This window comes from Silene latifolia, chromosome 11 (assembly GCF_048544455.1).
Source record: "Silene latifolia isolate original U9 population chromosome 11, ASM4854445v1, whole genome shotgun sequence".
In the NCBI taxonomy this organism is placed as follows: domain Eukaryota; kingdom Viridiplantae; phylum Streptophyta; class Magnoliopsida; order Caryophyllales; family Caryophyllaceae; genus Silene; species Silene latifolia.
This window is the reverse complement of record NC_133536.1, coordinates 31719364-31738312: the sequence shown is the minus strand read 5'-3', so window position 1 is coordinate 31738312 and position 18949 is coordinate 31719364.

Sequence of the window (18949 nt, the reverse complement as noted above, 5' to 3'; positions counted from 1 at the left end):
CCCGACTAGGGGTGGACAATTCCTATCGCACTCATTCCCTTCGACTAGCCACAGCCATCATAACCCAAAATATGCCCATTTGACCCCATTTACGAAGGTCGTAGTAACACAAATCAAAGTTAATCTGAAACTGTGCCATCTTAGGCGAATAGTCTTTAGTCAAAAGAATCGACTCATTAGAATACTATAGTAGCTCTCTCCAGGACCAGGCTATATAAATTTGCCAGAACTCTATAAGCGGTCATAAGGCCCGACAAAGTGTTCCTAACAGTCTGCCTATGTGATCGACTAGTCATTCTCATATGACTCCATGGCACTTGAACTTGCCATCAATCACATCACATTCTAGTCACTTCGAGACGTCACCTCATGTAAGTAACTGTGGGCGAATACAATGCTAATCCGTGTTCACTTTAACGGGGTTCAATTGTCTCTACAACCCGTTTGGATGTAACAAAGTATAAGGTGAGTTAATAATAACTCAAACGACAAATGTCGACATCACATTCGGGTAGTCAATACCGTATTACAACCTTGTGATGCATATCGTAAGTGTATTAACACTAGTCGATTGCAATAGAAGTTTTAACATACCATTTGTCCATGTGTTCAAACTTCTTTTATCGCATTTTCCTTTACATTCATGTTATCTTTCATAGCATGAACCTTACCAAGCACACATATAGGTTCCCAACCTCGGTTTGGGTTCTTTATCTTGAAAGAACTTCCTGGTTGTTTATCACACAACCAATGAATTTTTGTGGTGGATGATTTGACTTGCACTGGTCAAGTACTCCACCCACTCGCAATGCACTAGGTATATGTTTTGTAGAGTCTTGCAACAATTGTCAAGATAATTAGCCTAGCACTTCTCACGTGTCCTAGCAAATTAGGAGATATTAGTTTTGAGTAACTTCTTACTTCAACTAAGTATCTTTCCAAACTTCTTATTTCTCCTTTTAGCTTGAAAAGCTTAGGATTTTCATAAATCCTTACGCGTGTTCGAACTTTAATATTTGCAACCTCTTAACACGTAATGCAGTGTTACATCCAACACGAAATCGCTCATCGGTTCTCCTCGAGAATTCGTGACGATTCTTCTATGGCTCGCCAATGAATCATCATGCTCTTATGCATATGATTCATTATTGGACATGTGCATGATTATTCTAATGGCGGAAACATTAGTAACTTTTTAATCATGTCATCAACCATTCTTAGGTTCAATGAATGACCATGACTGCTAATGGCAATTCCATTTTCATTAACATGAATAACCTACGTTTCTCGTTGATTCGATGTGTATATCTCAATATCTATCCAACATCTCATGATGTGATTGGATTCATCATAGTCCATTTTCATCCAGAATTGAAAACTCAAATACTTCTTTGTGAAAGATAGTATTAGCTCGTCATTCTCAATGAGTAATGAGTTATAAATTTTTACAAGATGATTGCTCCCACTAAATTCCATGTCTTCACATGATAATTTCCAACTCCCACTTAATTCCACATGGTTCGCAATTGACTACTCAATCGAAACATTTCAAGAATTGAGATATATTTTGCTTTGCCAAGTTATTAAGATAAAACCATATATGTTCCCATCATATCCTTTCAAAATACCTATTTTGAAGATGTTTCATCTTAACCTTATGGAAAGAGATTTTATTCTCTAACTCATTCATTTTATAATGATGCATAGCAATGTCATTATTTAAATGTGAATTATATCTAATACACGTCCTTCTCGAAATACCCTTTTCGGAAGGAGGTTTAACCATTTCATTTTCGTAATGAGGTTAAGTAATGACATTAGCGTGGTTAATACTTAACTTAGCTCTTGTGGATCTCCTCATATCAATATTTGCAACTTTTAGTCATAAATCTCATTTATTTTCGAGGATGCAACTTGGTTTATTTAGGCTCTTAAGTAAATATCAATATTGAAACTATTTGTCAAATTTTATCATAAACTAGTCAAAATCTTGTTAAGACTTTACATTAGTCATTCTTATTCGAAAACTTTCTTTTGGTCTCCTCGTGTAGTTATCTTGAGAACATATTCTTTTGATTACTTCACTTGGTCTCTTTTGTCATGTAGATTTCAACTATTCGAGACCATAGATCTCATCTATTCGAGTACACTATATAAATAGGTATACCTTTATTTAAATCATTCTACCTTTTTTTTTGGTGTTCTTTGTGTCTTCATTTTTCTCCCACTCTATCTTTAGAATAAATACACTAGAGATTCAAAGATAGTTTATGAGACACAAAAATGATTTTTGAAGTATAAGGAGGACTATCTCATAGGTTGACTAATTGTTTTAGATTTGATTAGTGTACTTGGTGATAGACATTCCTTTAAGAGAGTTCATCAACTCAATATCACTTTATAATTGATCATACACAAGCTTTAAGCTTGTGGACATATATTGAATCCCATCATTATAGTTGTCCATTAGATCACTTTAAGTGAATGCTCATATGTTTCTATGGGCAAGCATATAAAGACGAATTTTTAGAACAAGGATAAAATACGATAAAACGGGTGACTTGGGTTGCAAACCAAATCACCACAATCCAAAATACAACAATTGTTTTAGAAAGGATCAAACATTTCCATGTCGAACACGGAAATAAAAAGGTTCTAAAATCGGAAACGTAATTAAAATAAGACAATAAAAAGCCAAGCTTCATGGAAGCTACTCCTAGCTTCTTGATGGTTTCTCAAGCTTGCTTTTCTTTTCCCTTGTCCTTGCTTGGTGGAGGCCCTATTTACAATAAAAGGGGATACATTATCACAACTTTGTATCACAATACCATAGTTGAATTAGAAACATAAAAGAAAGGATAGTCATTTACCTACTGGAGTGATCTTTCTAGCTTTAATGTCACCAAGATATTTGGAACAATTTTTTTCCAATGTCCAACACCATTACAATAATGGCATTTATCAAGAGGACCCTTCTTGATTTTGGAAGTGCTAGCTTCATAAGTCTTAGCTTTGGTGAAAGTGGGAGCTTGCTTCTTACCCTTCTTCCCATTCTTCTTGAACTTCCCCTTGCTTTTGGTGCTTATGTTAAGCACATTCTTAGGTGGGTGAACATTTAACCCCATATCTCTTTCGGCTTGCACAAGTAACTTGTGCAACTCTTCAAGAGACACGTCCTTGTCTTGCATGTTAAAATTCACCCGGAATTGAACATACGCTTTGATTTTGGATAAGGAGTGTAGAATCCTATCTACAATGAGCTCTTTAGGGATTTCAACCTTTTTAATCTTCAAAGTCTCGACTAGCTCCATTAATTTGAGCACGTGAGGGCTAACCTTTTGGCCCTCTTTGAAGTCGAGATCAAAGAATGCCGCGGCCGCCTCATATTGGACGATCCGCGGAGTTTGTGAAAACATTGTCACAAGCTTGGAATAGATTTCATTAGCGGTGCCCATCTTAAAGGCTCTCCTTTGGATATCCGCCTCCATCGCAAAGATCAACACATTTTTCATTACGGCGGACTCCTTGTGGTAAGCCTCATATGCTTCCCTAGTAGCGGCGGTCGACCTAGTATTAGGTTCGGGTGGAGAGGCCTCAGTGAGGTAACGAAGCTTGTCGTCACCTTGGGCGGCTAATTTGAGTTGGGCATCCCAATCGGAGAAATTTGACCCATTCTTTTCAAGTTTACATCGATCCATGAAGGATCGGAGCCATGAAGTATTAGTGAGAGGTGTGGCGTTGGTGTTTGGAGTGGCCATTTGTTATTAGAAATAGAAGCGGTCAACAAAACAAAATAGAAGGAATAAAACATATGTCGTTTTCAAAATAATAATACTCGTAAAATAATTTAAACAAGTTTTTATTGCATTTATCTAGTGACCTCTACCCAACTTTGATAAATGATTCCAAGACCCAAATTCATATTAACTTAGGCATCGGTAAAGCCGAAAACAACCCTTATCAATATAACTCGGTGGATTAACCTTTTAATCGATTCTACTTTTAGAAATCTTGGTCGATAAATTTACATTAAAATTTATCTTTAGCCCGAAACACATCCGGCAACCGTTGAGTTCAACCCAAATTTCGAATAAATGTGTCCATGATCCAAATTTACATCAACTTGGGCATCGGTAAAGCTGAAAAAAACCCTCATCTTTAGAAACTCGAGGGGTAGACATTTATCACCCACTTCCCCTACGTAACAAGGTTTGTACCCCGCTAAAGCCGAGTGCACTCCCTCACGAAATAGGTTTTCATGGTTTCTACTCTTTGGTAAGGCTATGTCTCAATTGTTTATATTAGCGAGAGGTCATGTCAATTTATTATCTATCACGTTTTAAGTGAACTAAAGCGGTGAACTACGATAATTATAATTGACACGGTCGATAAACTCGATTAAAATGACAATGCATGTTTTAGTTATGGCGATTTAGCGATGCATGCAACATATAAATAAAATGCAAAGCATAAATAAATCCTAGTATGGCATTCCTAAAATAGAAAATCTAATTAACTATTACATATTCGGAAACCAACTCCATTGGTCCCTTGAACTTCGGTTTTGGCTCGCAACTCGAGGTAACACCGTCTTTAATGGATCGCCTTCTTGAGTGGCACCGTATTCAAGGAACTCCGGAATAAATAAATTACATAACAAATTACATAATTTCCTATTATACATTTGTAATTAAAATAAAATAAATCTATTAAATTACAAAACGGTGATACGAGATCACAATAAATTACAAACGAATCGATATTCCCATACATTTCGGGTAATACCAATTAAAAACTAAGGCCATACTAAGTAAAATTACATAATTCAAAATTACATAAAATAAAATTATGACAATCATAAAAAAATGCAGCATTATTATATGTATGAACATGCCCAATTTTATGCTAAATCGCCTTTAAGGAGCCAATATTGTATACTAAACGGTTTTAACGGATTTGCGTGATTCAACCTTTTAAAATCACAATAAATTACATAAAATCATATTTATGCACAAGTTAATTAACGTAAACAACTTAGGACTCAAAATTAGTCTCCACTAACATATTGACTATAATTAACTTATATTTCTTAAATTTGTTCATTAATGGACTCAAAATTACAATAAAATGCCATAAACTCCAAATAAATCACAAAAATTTCAAATAAATTCAAAATTTGAAATTTAAACTCATCAACATTCTGGAAAAATACCATGACACTCATAATGTTCAAAAAACTTAGGTTAAAATTTCGAAAATTTATCGGGAAAAACATTGTTGCGGTTTATCGAATTTATCAAATATAATCATAAAAACATGAGAAAAATTATATTTATCAACTTTTCAATTTTAGATCTGAAATAAGAGATAAAATTCAACATGTGACGTTTTTCCTTAGTCATGAAGTATGTTTTAACAATTTTTACTAATTAAAGTCACTATTTATGCTATTTTAAATCAAAAATTCATCAATCATGCATAAAGACTTCATTATAGCCTATTATTTTACACACATCTTGTAAAATTGCATGTGACAACATACTAAATTTCTATGACCAGATTCGAAATTTATCTCATATTAACCTATTTTTCATTTAAATTCGGTTTTTATCATGAAAAATCCATATATCGAGCATAAGAACTCCAAACATTATGAAAAGTTACAGGTCATCTAAAAATAATATATGTGAAAACATATCCAAAGACCACTGGAAAATTCGAAGTTTAGCTAATTTTAGTCCGAAAATGACATTTTTATCATAAAATCACATTTTTAATGCCATCATTAAATAAAATGAACAATAAAAATCCATAAATTAACCAAAATATCCTAAATACATTTTAGGATCAGAAACTTTAACATGCAAAATTTATTTCGTGATATATCATAATAACGCAAATTTATAAGTTTTATATGTTAATCGTATAACTCGGAAAAACTATAACCGATTTGCATGCAAACAACCTAAGGCTCTTGATACCGCTTGTTAGAAATCTATATCTCATTACTAAACATATTCAAATATGTTCCAAATTAATTTAGTCATAAAATTAAATACTGATCTTATGCATGCAAACAATAAGTAAATATTAAGGAGAAATCATCATTCTTACATTGATATTTCGGATTATTGGGCACAAGTAAGATCTCCTTCTTACTTGTTCTTGAGCACTCCTTAAATGGAAGAACAAGGATTCAAGTATAGAGTCCCTCCTAAAGAATAATACCCAAGGTAATCTCTTAATAGAATTAATATTATATTTACTAGAACAATATTAATTTAAATAAAAATGACCCAAAAATATTTATTTGGTTCTCTTTATTTCGGTTAAGAGAAGGGAGAAAGAGGAAGAATTTGTATCTCTCTAAAACTCTTATTTTAGATGTGTGTATGAATGAATGAATACACTAATATTCAAGTAGTGTATATTAGGTAAAAAATTAGAGAAAAAACCCATGGTTTTTCTCTTCACAAAACCGGGTAGAGGGAGGGGTTTTTAGGGCCAATGCATGAGCAAGGTGCTCTTCACAAGAGGCACTAGATTTGCATGGCTAGGTTCAGGCAAAAATGATAATGTTTACCACTAAGTTAATTAACATAATATTTTCTTAATACTCCCACTAATTTCGGTCCATATTAAGATAAAATGGATTCCATTTTATCTTTGTCAATTTGTCAATTTGTCACATGTCACATGTCATGTAAAATTGTTATGTATTTTTAACATATTAAAAATCAACGCATTAATAAAAATACGTCAAATACAAAATTGACTTAGTAATTCATAATTACTTGTACAAAAATATTTTACCAATTATAAATCACAACATCTTGTATTTATAATAAATTATTTATTCAAATGCAATTGTTTCCTTAAACAATAATTTCATCTAAGTAATAAAATAATTCGATCACTTAGACCATATCTTATTTAATCAAATTATAATGAGATACGTAAATATTACTTCCAAAATCGTCCGTCAGTTTTAAGTAATTTAATCAACCCGTATCGTCATACGATCAATTAAATAATTAATTAAGAGTGTTACCCTTTAGGTATGACCTAAGGGGATCAACAGATCACCACCGTCGCACGACAGTAATGTCAAACTTTAGTCAGCCAATCATTACCGATATGTGTGGACTAGATGACAGTAAAATATTACTTCCCAATTGTATTCTTTAAAATGAGACTTAAACATGTGATCATCATGATCGGCAGTTGTGATCGCATTATTGTCGGAGGACACATATTCCAACAGTATTGGTCTTGGGCTTTTGTGTGTTGGACTCCTGGGTCCTGGGCTTTGGACTTGTTGGTCCTGGACCTAGTGTTTTGGACTCATGGGTCCTGGGCTTTGGATTTGTTGGTCCTGGACTTTGTATTTTAGACTGATTGATCCTGGGCTTTGGACTTGTTGGTCACGGACTTTATATTTTGGGCTCATGGGTCCTGGGCTTTGGATTTGTTGGTCCTGGACTTGGTGTTTTGGACTCATGGTCCTGGGCTTTGGACTTGTTGGTCCTAGCCTTTGTATTTTGGACTAATTGGTCCTGGCTTTGGACTTGTTGGTCCTGGACTTGGTGTTTTGGTGTTGGACTTGTTGATCCGAAGTTTGAAAAGTGATAGTTTAATTCCGTTATTTGAAATTGTGGGAAAATAACGAATTGAATTTCGCTATTTCATTTTTGTTTGAAAAGGATGGTTTTTAAATCCGTCGTTTGGAATTGCAGGAAAATAACGAATTTGAATTTCGCTATTTCATTATTTGAAAAGTGACGATTTTGAATCTCATCATATGAAATTGTGGGAAAATAATGAATTTTGAATTCCGTTATTTCATTTCTGAAAAGTGACGGTTTTGCATTTCGTCGTTTGGAATTTGTGGAAATAGCGAATTTGAATTTCGCTATTTTATTTTTTGTTTTGGCTTTAGCCCAACATTTTGTTAGACGTTTTTTTGCGATTTTGGGGATTTCGGCCTTTCGAGAAGGGTTTTAATCTGGTTGTGTTTTGATTTTGGCTTGGACGTATTGGTTCTTTGTCGTCCTTCATTCGAGGAACGTAAAGGTGCAAACGAGGATGTACCCGTTGGTGAGAGGTTGATACTTGGTGATGGGATGTTTTTGTGGGGAATGGGCTTGCCTTCCGTCATTGATCATGAACAAGGAGATGTTATGGTTTGTTATCTAGGTTCGTCATAGAATCCCCTTGATAAAAGCGCGTTCTAAATTGGGTGCTATTGAAAGGTTTCTACTGCCATACATGGAATAGGTAAAGAAAATGGACACGGAGTTTCGAGTCCTCTCCTTACTCGGTACGGAACGTCACTCGAGTATACTCACGTTGAATTGGAATATATTGTTTGTTTTAAATCAATTCTCGTTGTCAACGGGAAATGGTAAAGGGGAGAATATATGATAGTTGGAAATCGTGCTTTTATTTAGATAAATAAGATGTTAACACAGACTCGATGAATATATGTGACTCACGGGGACAGCCCCCAGTTTGTCACTTAGGAATAAAAGGAAAGACACTAGGATAGATATGAGAAAGCCTAAGACTCAGACTCGGACTCAGACTCAATCGTAGATACGGACTCTTAATCATCACTTTCCCTCTCGAAGGTCTCCTTTGCAGCATCCAGCGGCTTGAATGTTTGGTCTTGAGCATTAACCCACTTGATCACTTCACTCTCGTTGTTGGGAATGATATGAGGACAATAGTCGATGAGGCTTTCATCTCCTTGCAGAAAGAGATGTTCATTAGGGTTATTTTCATCACTTGGTTGGCATAGGGATGAAGCTATCAGTTCATGGTTGTCGATCATATTTTGAATAACATGTTTCAGTTTGAAGCATGTTTCAGTTTGAAGCATGTTTCAGTGTCGTGACCTTTTCCTTGATGATATTGGCAATAGGCAATACCGTCCAAAAAAAGGGTTTTCCTGCATTCAGACGGGTCCGGAGTGGGCCCGATTGGTTGTAGCTTCCCTTCAGTCATGAGCTTTTGAATAGTTGCGGCATAGATTCTGTTGAGTCTAGTGAATGTCCTTTGAGAACTTTCAACCTTGCTGTTTGACTTGGGAGATCCGAGAGCATTGTCTTGAGTGAGAGGTGCAATTATTATTTTGCCAGCTTCAATCATATCTTGAATGGCATGCTTGAGTTTAAAACATGTTTCCGTTTAATGACCTTTGCCTTGATGGTATAGACAATAAGCATTTTCGTTCCTTGAACGGGCTCTTTTGTGTTCAGGTTTGTCTGGAGTCGGACCAATGGGTTGCAGCATTCCTTCTAAAGCAAGTATCCCCAGAGCGGTGCCATATATTATTCCCGGATCTATGAATACCCTTTGATGTTTTCCCATGGTTCCCACATTGGTGTTTTGGGGATGTTTTTGTGAGTTTTGTTTTTATTTTTGTCAGTCCCGGGTGGAAGCAGGATTTTGTCGTCGTCAATGGGAAGTTTTGGGGATGTTGCTTGGTATTTTGAAAGGTATTTTGGTGAGGCAATTTCATGTTCTTTGTTGGTAGTTTCGTGGATGTGGGAACCATCGGATGACTTCTCATTTTCAACAATTGTTGGTTGGTGAATGGAGGGTCGGTTTTCTCCTTGTCGGTTTGCTTTAGGTTCGTTTACGGCATTACCAAACCTCTTCTCCAAATTAGCTACTTGGGTGTTCAAATCATCGATAGCCACTTGCAGCTTTGAGAATATGTTGTCGATGGAGATGGAGAGCATCACTATAGCGCTTTGTATGCCATCCTCATCAATTGCATGAATTTTGTCATCGTCAGGAGAGATGAGGTGAGAGCAGTCTAAGGAAGATTCCTGACTGTGTCCAATAGTGTTTTATGGAGGGTTGTTTTTGTTGTTTGGTGAGGGAGGTCGTGGTAATTCACCCTTTTTGATCATATCAAGGATGACGCCTTTTAGGGGGAGACACATCTCGCTGTCATGTCCGCGACCTTGGTGATATCGACAAAACAACTTTTTGTCCCATCTACGTCCTCGCTTGTTTGGTAGAGGGTCTTGAGTTGGACCAATTGGACTGAGCTTTCCTTTGGAGATTAGTCATTCCAAAGCTGTGCCATAAGGCATACCCAGATCGGGGAAGGACCTTTCAGGTCGTCTGGTTTTGTTTGGTGGAGTTCCTAGGGAATTTGCTTCAGTGGTTTTTCTAGCCTTCCAACTAGGGTTGGTTTTGTCGTTGGCCAGTAATCGGCTCTCAATGAGCTTACCCCTTTTCTCAACATCAGAAGAGAGAAAATCCCGATTATCATTTTCTCCTCAACTTGGGAGAGACGAGTGCTAAAGTTTTCCACGGTAGCTAGGAGTCGAATGACCATGTTGTTGGTTTCAGCAGAAATCATGGCGGTTGCAGATTAATCGGCTTCTTGAGTTTCTGGTTGGCGACTGATGGCACCCAAGGGATTCCTGTTTGACATAACGATAAGCGTTATAACTTATCTTGGCAAGGAATCACACAAACAAAGGCAAGTATGACACATATGTACAAAAGGCAGTTTTGTTGTGATGACGCGACAGTGTGACTAGGTTATGAGTTCATTAAAGATCGTGAATGACCTCTTGTGTTTGAACTCTTGGTGCATGAATTTGAACTTAGACTCGAGTGTCAACTTTGGCATAGTGATGCCTAGACAGACAACTTCTGACGAGATTTTGAGGTTTGTCGATGGAGTGATGCCGTTGGACAAGACATGTACACAAACTTGACTTTGACCCGTAATATAGGGGAAAGACGGGTTTAATACTCGAGAGGTTTTGAAACTGCCAACGCCACTGAAGATTTCTCGTCAAATAGGCGACACGACCTAGGCTAGAAGTTAGGTACTATCTTCGGCGGAGACTTGGCGTTATCTAGACGACTTGACTTGAAATCGACTGGACTCTAATCTACCCGAGGCTGAATCAAAAAGGTGGACTGAAATAGAAAATTTTCAAAAAAAAAATATTCATTTGTCGTTTTATGGACGGCTCCCAAAGAATAGGGATCTTCGGAAGGTCGGCTAGTTGAAAGGGTTGTCTTAGGTTTGTTTTCAAAAGACGGTTTGAGTTGAAATTGCGGCGGCTCTGAAAACAATGTTTGAAAATTGTCATTACGATGGCCTAGAAAGGCATGTTGAAATGGCTATAGAAAACCGAGTTTGAAAATCGTCATTACGACGGCCTAAAAAGGTGTGCAACGGTCGGCGAAAGACCGAGGTTTAAAACGGCCATTATAACGGCGCCAAATGTGTTTTTGAAACGGTTGTAGAAAACCGGTTTTAAAAGTCGTCATTACGATGGGATAAAAAAGGGTTTGTAATGGTAGGCGAAAGACCGAGGTTTGAAACGGCCATTATAACGGCGCAAAAGGTGTTTTTGAAAGTTTGGAAATGACACGGAAGGATTTATGATCAGGTAGCACATAAGCACTCGCAGTTTCATTATATTATGCATAATGCTGACACGGGTTTTGGCTTAAAAAGGTGGGTTACACACCAAGCAATCAAACCCCGATTTGTGAGAGGGATACCAATCCAAACAAAATGTGTAAGGAGGGTGCCCTAGCCTCGTGCTCGAAGGTGATGAAAGCTCTTTGACGAAACAGAAATGTGTACAACGGCATGCTTGACTCAATCGGGGTTCGAAACGCGGGAATGAGAAAACTCACGCTGACAGGACGAGCCAATTTGTCGGTAAAGGTTAGGTTGTGGGCCCATACAAGGGACCCGACTTATGACCGTAATATCAATTAATGTACTTTTAACCACGACCTCGTTCGAGTTTCACCTCTAAGGATCACAAAGACACAAGTTTCCTAGTTTTCCCCAGCAGAGTCGCCAATCTGTGGTCGTGGGCCACAGACCAGTCTGCGGGCGTGAGCCGCCTACCGGTCCGTAGTCACGGGCCACCTGCACGCCCAACTGATCTGTGGAAATACATCGGTCTTTTGAAAGCCACGCTCGGCGGCGTAAAAAAAATGCTTTCGACCGGATCGCTTTAGATCGGTCGGTTTCGTCTCGGCAAAGGTCTCGAAACGATTAGAGATGTTCGGAGTCGCCACCAAGCATTTCTGGGATGCTTGGAACCCGTTCGAATCAACTTTATACCTAGGTCAACCAAGGCAAAAAGCGGTGTTTGACATAGGTACTAAAGATATGGACTCGTCTCCCTTTTAGCATTCTATGCCTAAAATGACTCTCGTGCGCCCTGGATAAGGCCATCCACTTTTTAAAGGTTATGAGTAAGGGGTGAGGGTACGTATTGGGAAGCCCTTTAATTAGACAGCCAATCCCGCACGCATTAGCGGCCTCTACTGATCGATCGTGGTTGTTTAAGTGCAAAAGTTGATAAAATGGTTTAAATGCATGAATGCACATCCAAAAGTTTAACCTAACATATGAAAGTTTGCTAAGTCGGTTTGTTTATCCACATAGCATGAAATTGATGTCAAAGTTGGATTTAGATTGATTTGCATGTGAAAACGAAAATTAAACATCTATTTACCAAATTCGGATTATGATGCTTAACGCGATCCATATATTTGAAAAAGTGTGTTTAATGACAAAGTGTAAAATCATAAACTTGTCAATCTGATCCGTCACGTATTCGGATTAACCGTAATCAGGATCGTCCTAGATAAATGGTAAAACGAGGCAGAACAGTGCCAGACAGCCCCATTGGGGCGCGAGCCTATTGGCGAGGGAAGGGGCTCTGCCCTGGTTTTAAAATATGAAAACAGACGGCCTCTTGGAGCGCGAGACAGCCCCATTGTTTGCATGACTCAGAATAATTACTATTATGTTAATAATATTCGTTGTCGTATTTGCAAGTTTGAAAAGCATAGCAAAATGTGTAAAAGGAAAATGTTTGATTTGAACTAATTATGTTGAGTTCAATTATTTGTAATTAGTCAAGTTTGTCATCGTACTCGAATTAAACCGACATGGTATAAAGAACCAATGATGATTATGAATTATGACTAATATGTTTGCAAATGTAAATAAATGAGAGAGATGCTAAGTAAAATAAAAAGGGGAGTTAAAATACCCTTTAATTTGTAATTAACCAATAATATAATCGAGTTACGGAATAAACCGTCATGGTATAAAGAACCAAGGATGATTTTTGTAATGGTCAAAATATGTTTTATCATAAAAATAAATTAAAATGGTAAATAAAAGAAAAGAATTTCCTTTAAAATGTAATTAACCAATTAATATCACCGAGTCACGGATTAAACCGTCATGGTATATGGAACCAAGCGTGATTATAATTTATGGCTAAAAAGTTTATCATAAAAATGATTTGAAACATTTGAAATGGTAAAAACCGATTGCAAATAAGAAATGAAATAAAGAGTATAGACGAGAACAAACACGTTTGAGTCTGACCCGAGAACCCACAAGAGGCGCGAGCCTCTTTGCATAGCAAAGGGCTTCTGTCTCAGGCCAAAACTCGGTTTTAGCTCGTCTAACCTATATTTGAATCGTGTTATGCATTGTTCATGCATATAAACTCATAGAAACAGTAGAGACATAAAATAAGTGAGATATGTTCACCCTTAAACTTACGTATATTGATGTTTGCGTAGTAGATGACTTTACAGACGGTTTTCTCGTTGTTACTACTCGCGATCAAAGAAGTTTAAAAGAGTACCTTAGAAAAGGATTTTGTTTTGAAAATATATTGAAAATATGTTAATTAAAACATATTGATTGATGAATCGAGTTGGTCAAATGGGTCGGTCGAATGCACGGTGACGGTACCAAACAAAATGTGTAAGGCTTGTGTTTACGATCGGTAGGTCGTAAACACGTGTCGATTTTGTGACTTAGGAAGTCGGGTCTAGAAGTTTAAGGGAGAAGGAGGGGGCGGACTCTCGCGTAAGGATTGTGTTGTGTGATGGTGGGTATTTATAGATAAATGTGTGATGGTAGGTTGGTTGAGTTTGCTTAGAGGCTAAGCAGATACTTCCTTTAGGCGCGAGCTACCTTGTGACTGAAAGGGGTGTACTGTCCCTTTCACAAATTTGGATTTTGCATTTGTTCTAACCAATGTTTTGTTGGTTGTGATTTGTGGTCCTTGATGATTGCTTAGCCGTGTAAGCTTACTCTTCGGTGTTATTTGGGGTAGGTATTTTGTGTGTTTGACTCGGGTTTGACCCGTATGAGTCGGGATTTGAATTTCGAGTCGGTTTTTGGCTCGGTGTCGGTTTTGACTCTAATTAGGGTCATTTTAATGGAAATGCCATGATAAAGATATTCATGGCATTATTTTCGATGTTCGAGATTTGGGTTGACTCAGGTTGACTCGAGTTGCGAGTTTCTGAGTCGGTTTTGGGTCCGAAGACGGTTTTAACTCTAAATAGTGCTGTTTTAATGCAAATGAAGTTAGAAAACCTTTGAAATAATTTTTAATATTCGAGTAGTGCATTAAACCGTATCATGTATAGCCAATTCACGCACACATATCAAAAACACATTATAGTCCGATCATCATCGGGTGGTTTTTGGGAGGTGCAGATATTGGGTATCCACGGGTTCACTAGTTAGTTATTCGGGGTGTGATTTAATTAATTGATAGAGCAACTTATGCCATTTAAGGTCATAAGATCGGTCGATTTTAATATGTCCTTTAGATCTAACTTAACATGTGATTGCTATCATTAAGTTAATTCATTCAGCTATTGTAGCCTATACTAGTCTTAACCCGGTCGGTGAGAATCCTAGTTTGCAACACAAGTTAATTAATCATGCAGAAACTAACCAACTAGATTCATAACAATTAACTGAACAACAACAAAGAAGTTGTTTTAACCATCAATTCATTAATATAATCCCCTTCTAACAACCTAGATCCTCATTCACTCTAGATAATGACATTAGTTACTCATGATAAAGGGAATAACAACAATAAGATTAATGAACAACATAATTAAAAGCATAATTAGATGAAAAAAACAATAATTGAATAAACTAGAACTTGAATTTAATAATAACTTAGAGAAAGATTAGGGAGTACCGTAATTTAAGAGTATTTAAATCCAAAGCAATAATAAATAAACTAAACTAAGAGTTTTCTAGGGTTTTTAGAAGTAAAATAAAGCGTAAATAAACATAGAGTAACGAATCGGGTATTTATAGTAAAACATAATCGACTTATGAAAATTTCGGAAAATCCCTGAGGATATAGAGTACTCGATCGAGCCTAGGTGGGATTGATCGAGTATCCTCTCTGTTTCAGCTCTTTTCTTCGTGTTGTCTTCTTAACTTCTCTTCCTTTATTCTTCTAGCTTCCCGTGCCATACTTCTTGTATTCCTTCATGCCCATTTCATTCCTTTGCTCCTCAAATGCATCATTCCTGCATTAAACATCAAATAGCGAAAGTAACAAGATTCTAATATAAAATCCATGTAATTAATTTAAATTAGCACAAAACCCGTACCAAAAGTAACTAAGGGGAGGCATAAATATACATATTATTATGACTCATCAAACTCCCTCAAACCATCTCTTTGCTTATCCTCAAGCAAAGCATCACACAATACATAAGGCAATCATATAGATGGTGAATAAACAACTCGAAGCTAATGTTGATGCACATACAAATCCCAAGCTATCCATAACTGCAACAAAGCAATGACCAAAGTGTACCAATAAATTAAATTTAAAGGCACGGGTAGTAGAAAACGTAGCTCAAGTCTCATGTCACCATACTATAGACAAATGGCAAATACCTTTCGATCTTGCAAGATAAATTAGTCGGATTCTCGCGGATTCACTCATGCACTCATAAGTATGTAAGGGTGTGTTATATGCGAAGATAGAAAGAAATAGAAACACTCACTCAACTTATGAAACTTGCATGCAATCTAATGTGATAGAGATTTCCCCAACTAGTATGCATCCAATATGTAGACAAAAGTACATGTATCAAGGACAATAAGGGTGGCAAATGGGTTAAAGGGATAGAAATGGTTTGTGCCAAAGCACGTTATGGATATGTGGAGTTAAGATGGTAGTCGCAGCGCTAAACTAAAATCAAATCTATGATAACAAATGAACCCAACTTAGAGAAATAATTTTAACTTTACAACACATGAGAGCGAATGAAGTAATCTCCAAACATTCATTAGACTCTGACGACCATCCTTTTTTATCCTTGACAAAACCAAATGAAGCAATCAATTTCTTTTCTTTTCTTCTTTTTTTTTCAATTTCTCTCTTTTTTTCGAATTCTTTTTTTTTTTTCTTTTTCTTTTCTTTTGCTTCATTTTTTTTCCAACACAAGGATACAACACAATTGCTAATAAGTACTTTGCTATACCCAGATGACAATAAGTCCCAACCCAACCATAATAGCAAAGTAAACACGAAAAATGAGCAACTGCCACTATCTCGAAATGGTAGGCAAATTATGGGATTGTAGCTCATAGGATGCAATTTAAAGTTGGCTACAAGAGTTTAAACGGGCTAAACAAAAGGTAATGTAAAGCTTATTTTAATGGTAATAATCGCCTATCCACATGTACTTAGTCAAATGAAAACAATAAAAGTATCAAGAAATCAATGTCTTACTTATGCAGTTTGATATTACATATTCCACAAGGAGAAACCACACTCAATCCTAAAAAAGAATGGGACCATTTTATTGATGTTCCTGGCCTAGGAAGCTCTACAGACCTCGGAATTTTAGTAGTTTACCAACATAATAGTGTCAAATCTAATTAGCATAAGGCTTGTCAAATACGGTCAAGACTCGAGTTATGAGCTTTGTTTTCATAAATAACGGGTCAAAACAATGTATACGGACAACTAAATGGGATTCAAATTCAGAAACAATGCAATTTAACATCATTGTTGTTTAATTCACCAATACTCGACCCAAAACAAATGAAAAACATGTTTTTGGATTTTGAAATTAATAATTTTTATGACTTTTTGGATATAAATGCACACAACAATAAGTTAATCACACAAAATAATTAAACTCCTCCCCTTAACCTAAATGTCACAGTGTCCTCATTGTGATGCCTACAACATAGCAATCACACAACAAATTTCCAGCAACCTAAAGGACATGACTAACAAAAAAATGGAAAAGAAATAGATACTACAATAAAAGTAGATACAAGGGAAGAGAATACCGGGTAAGTGCGTATGAATTCACCCAAATCAACTGCAAAAATAGGGAAAAATAACAAACCGCGCAATTCTATCATCATCTGGCTATGTTTTATACCCAAAACTCTTGGATACTCGATCGATTAAGGATGGGCTCGATCGAGTATCTAGTTGACGAACCAGTTTTCTGCATTTAAAACAAATGCCCATACAAATCACAATGAATACAACTTAAAGCGTGTAATAGAAAATCAAAAAGTAGTGCATGTGCTACACAAAGACAAAAGTAACACCAATAAAAAGTCCAGACAAAGAATGTAAGTAATGAATAAAGTTTCGGCTTATCAAACTCAAAATATAATATAAAATACGAGCAAGTATGCTCATTGCTCTTCAATACATCATCATGAGGAAGGACATGGGGCTCTTCATCCGTCATAGAAGCTTCCTCAAAAACTTTGACGGGATCCTCTCTAAAAATCTCGGCCTTCAAGGCATCCAGCTCAACTTCTATATCAACATTGTCATCAAAGTTATAAACTGGCTCAGGATGAGGCTCATCTCCATAACTCATCTTCTCTATTTTATCTACTTCCTTTCTCCATGGTCCTGACACAACAGCAGGGGCGTCAGACGGATTCCTGTCTAAACAATAAGCAAGGGACTCATCAATAGTAAGAGCAAGAACATTAATCACTTGACAAGTAGCTTCTAAATTGGGATGTTTTAATGGTTTATCAAGAATAAAATTAATTTTATCGTCCCCAACTCGTAATGTAAGACTGCCATCACTAACATCTATGACCGCCCCCGTTGTGTGTAGGAATGGTCTACCTAGAATAATACTTGAGAGCCCTTAACTATATCCATAACAATAAAGTCAACTGGAATGAAATACTTTCCTACTATAACTGGCACATCCTCTAAGACACCCGTAGGCTTCTTTAAAGATCTATAAGCCATTTGCAAGGTAATACTAGTGACACGTAATTGACCCATATTTAAATTTTTGCAAAATGAATACGGCGTAACACTAACACTAGCCCCCAAATCGCAAAGGGTTTTATCAATAGCTATACTACCAATATGACAAGGAATAGAAAAACTCCCTGGATCTTTTAGCTTTGGTGGTGAGTTAGCTTGTAATGCGGCCGTGCACTCTTGAGTGAATGCCACCGTCACAACTTCATCAAAAGGCCGCTTCTTGGATAAGTTCTCTTTCAAAAATTTAGCGTACGCCAGCACTTGAGTCACCGATTCAGTAAATGGTACACTTACTTGAATATTCTTTACTACCTCCATGAAACTCCCAAACTATTGTTCAAGCTTAGATTTTTGCAATCGTTGAGGAAAAGGTAGTTCAATTTTAATTGGCTCGGCTTCTTTTGCTTTAAAAGTAGCTTTGGAAACATTATCGTCAGTTACAGGATGTACTCGATCGAGTCCAGTGGTTACTCGATCGAGGATCCTATTTTCTTCCAACGGCGTAGCTGAAATACGAGAAAATTTGTCATCTGGGGCTTGTCTTCGATCAAGCCCGTGTTGTACTCGATCAAGCACAGGTGGTACTCGATCGAGCTTGTGCTTACTCAATCGAAGAACCAAGTTGTTCATCGTTTTTTCGCTTTTCTTCTTAATCCGTGTTTGATCCTTGCTTAATTCTTTCTCATCATCGCTTAGCTCCAAATTACCCAGTCCCTTAGTATGGATATAAGGAACCTCATCTTCAACAATGGGCATATCCGAACCTTGATAAGTAGTACCGCTCCTCACAGAAATAGCTTTAACTTGTTCATGTGCTTGTTTACCTT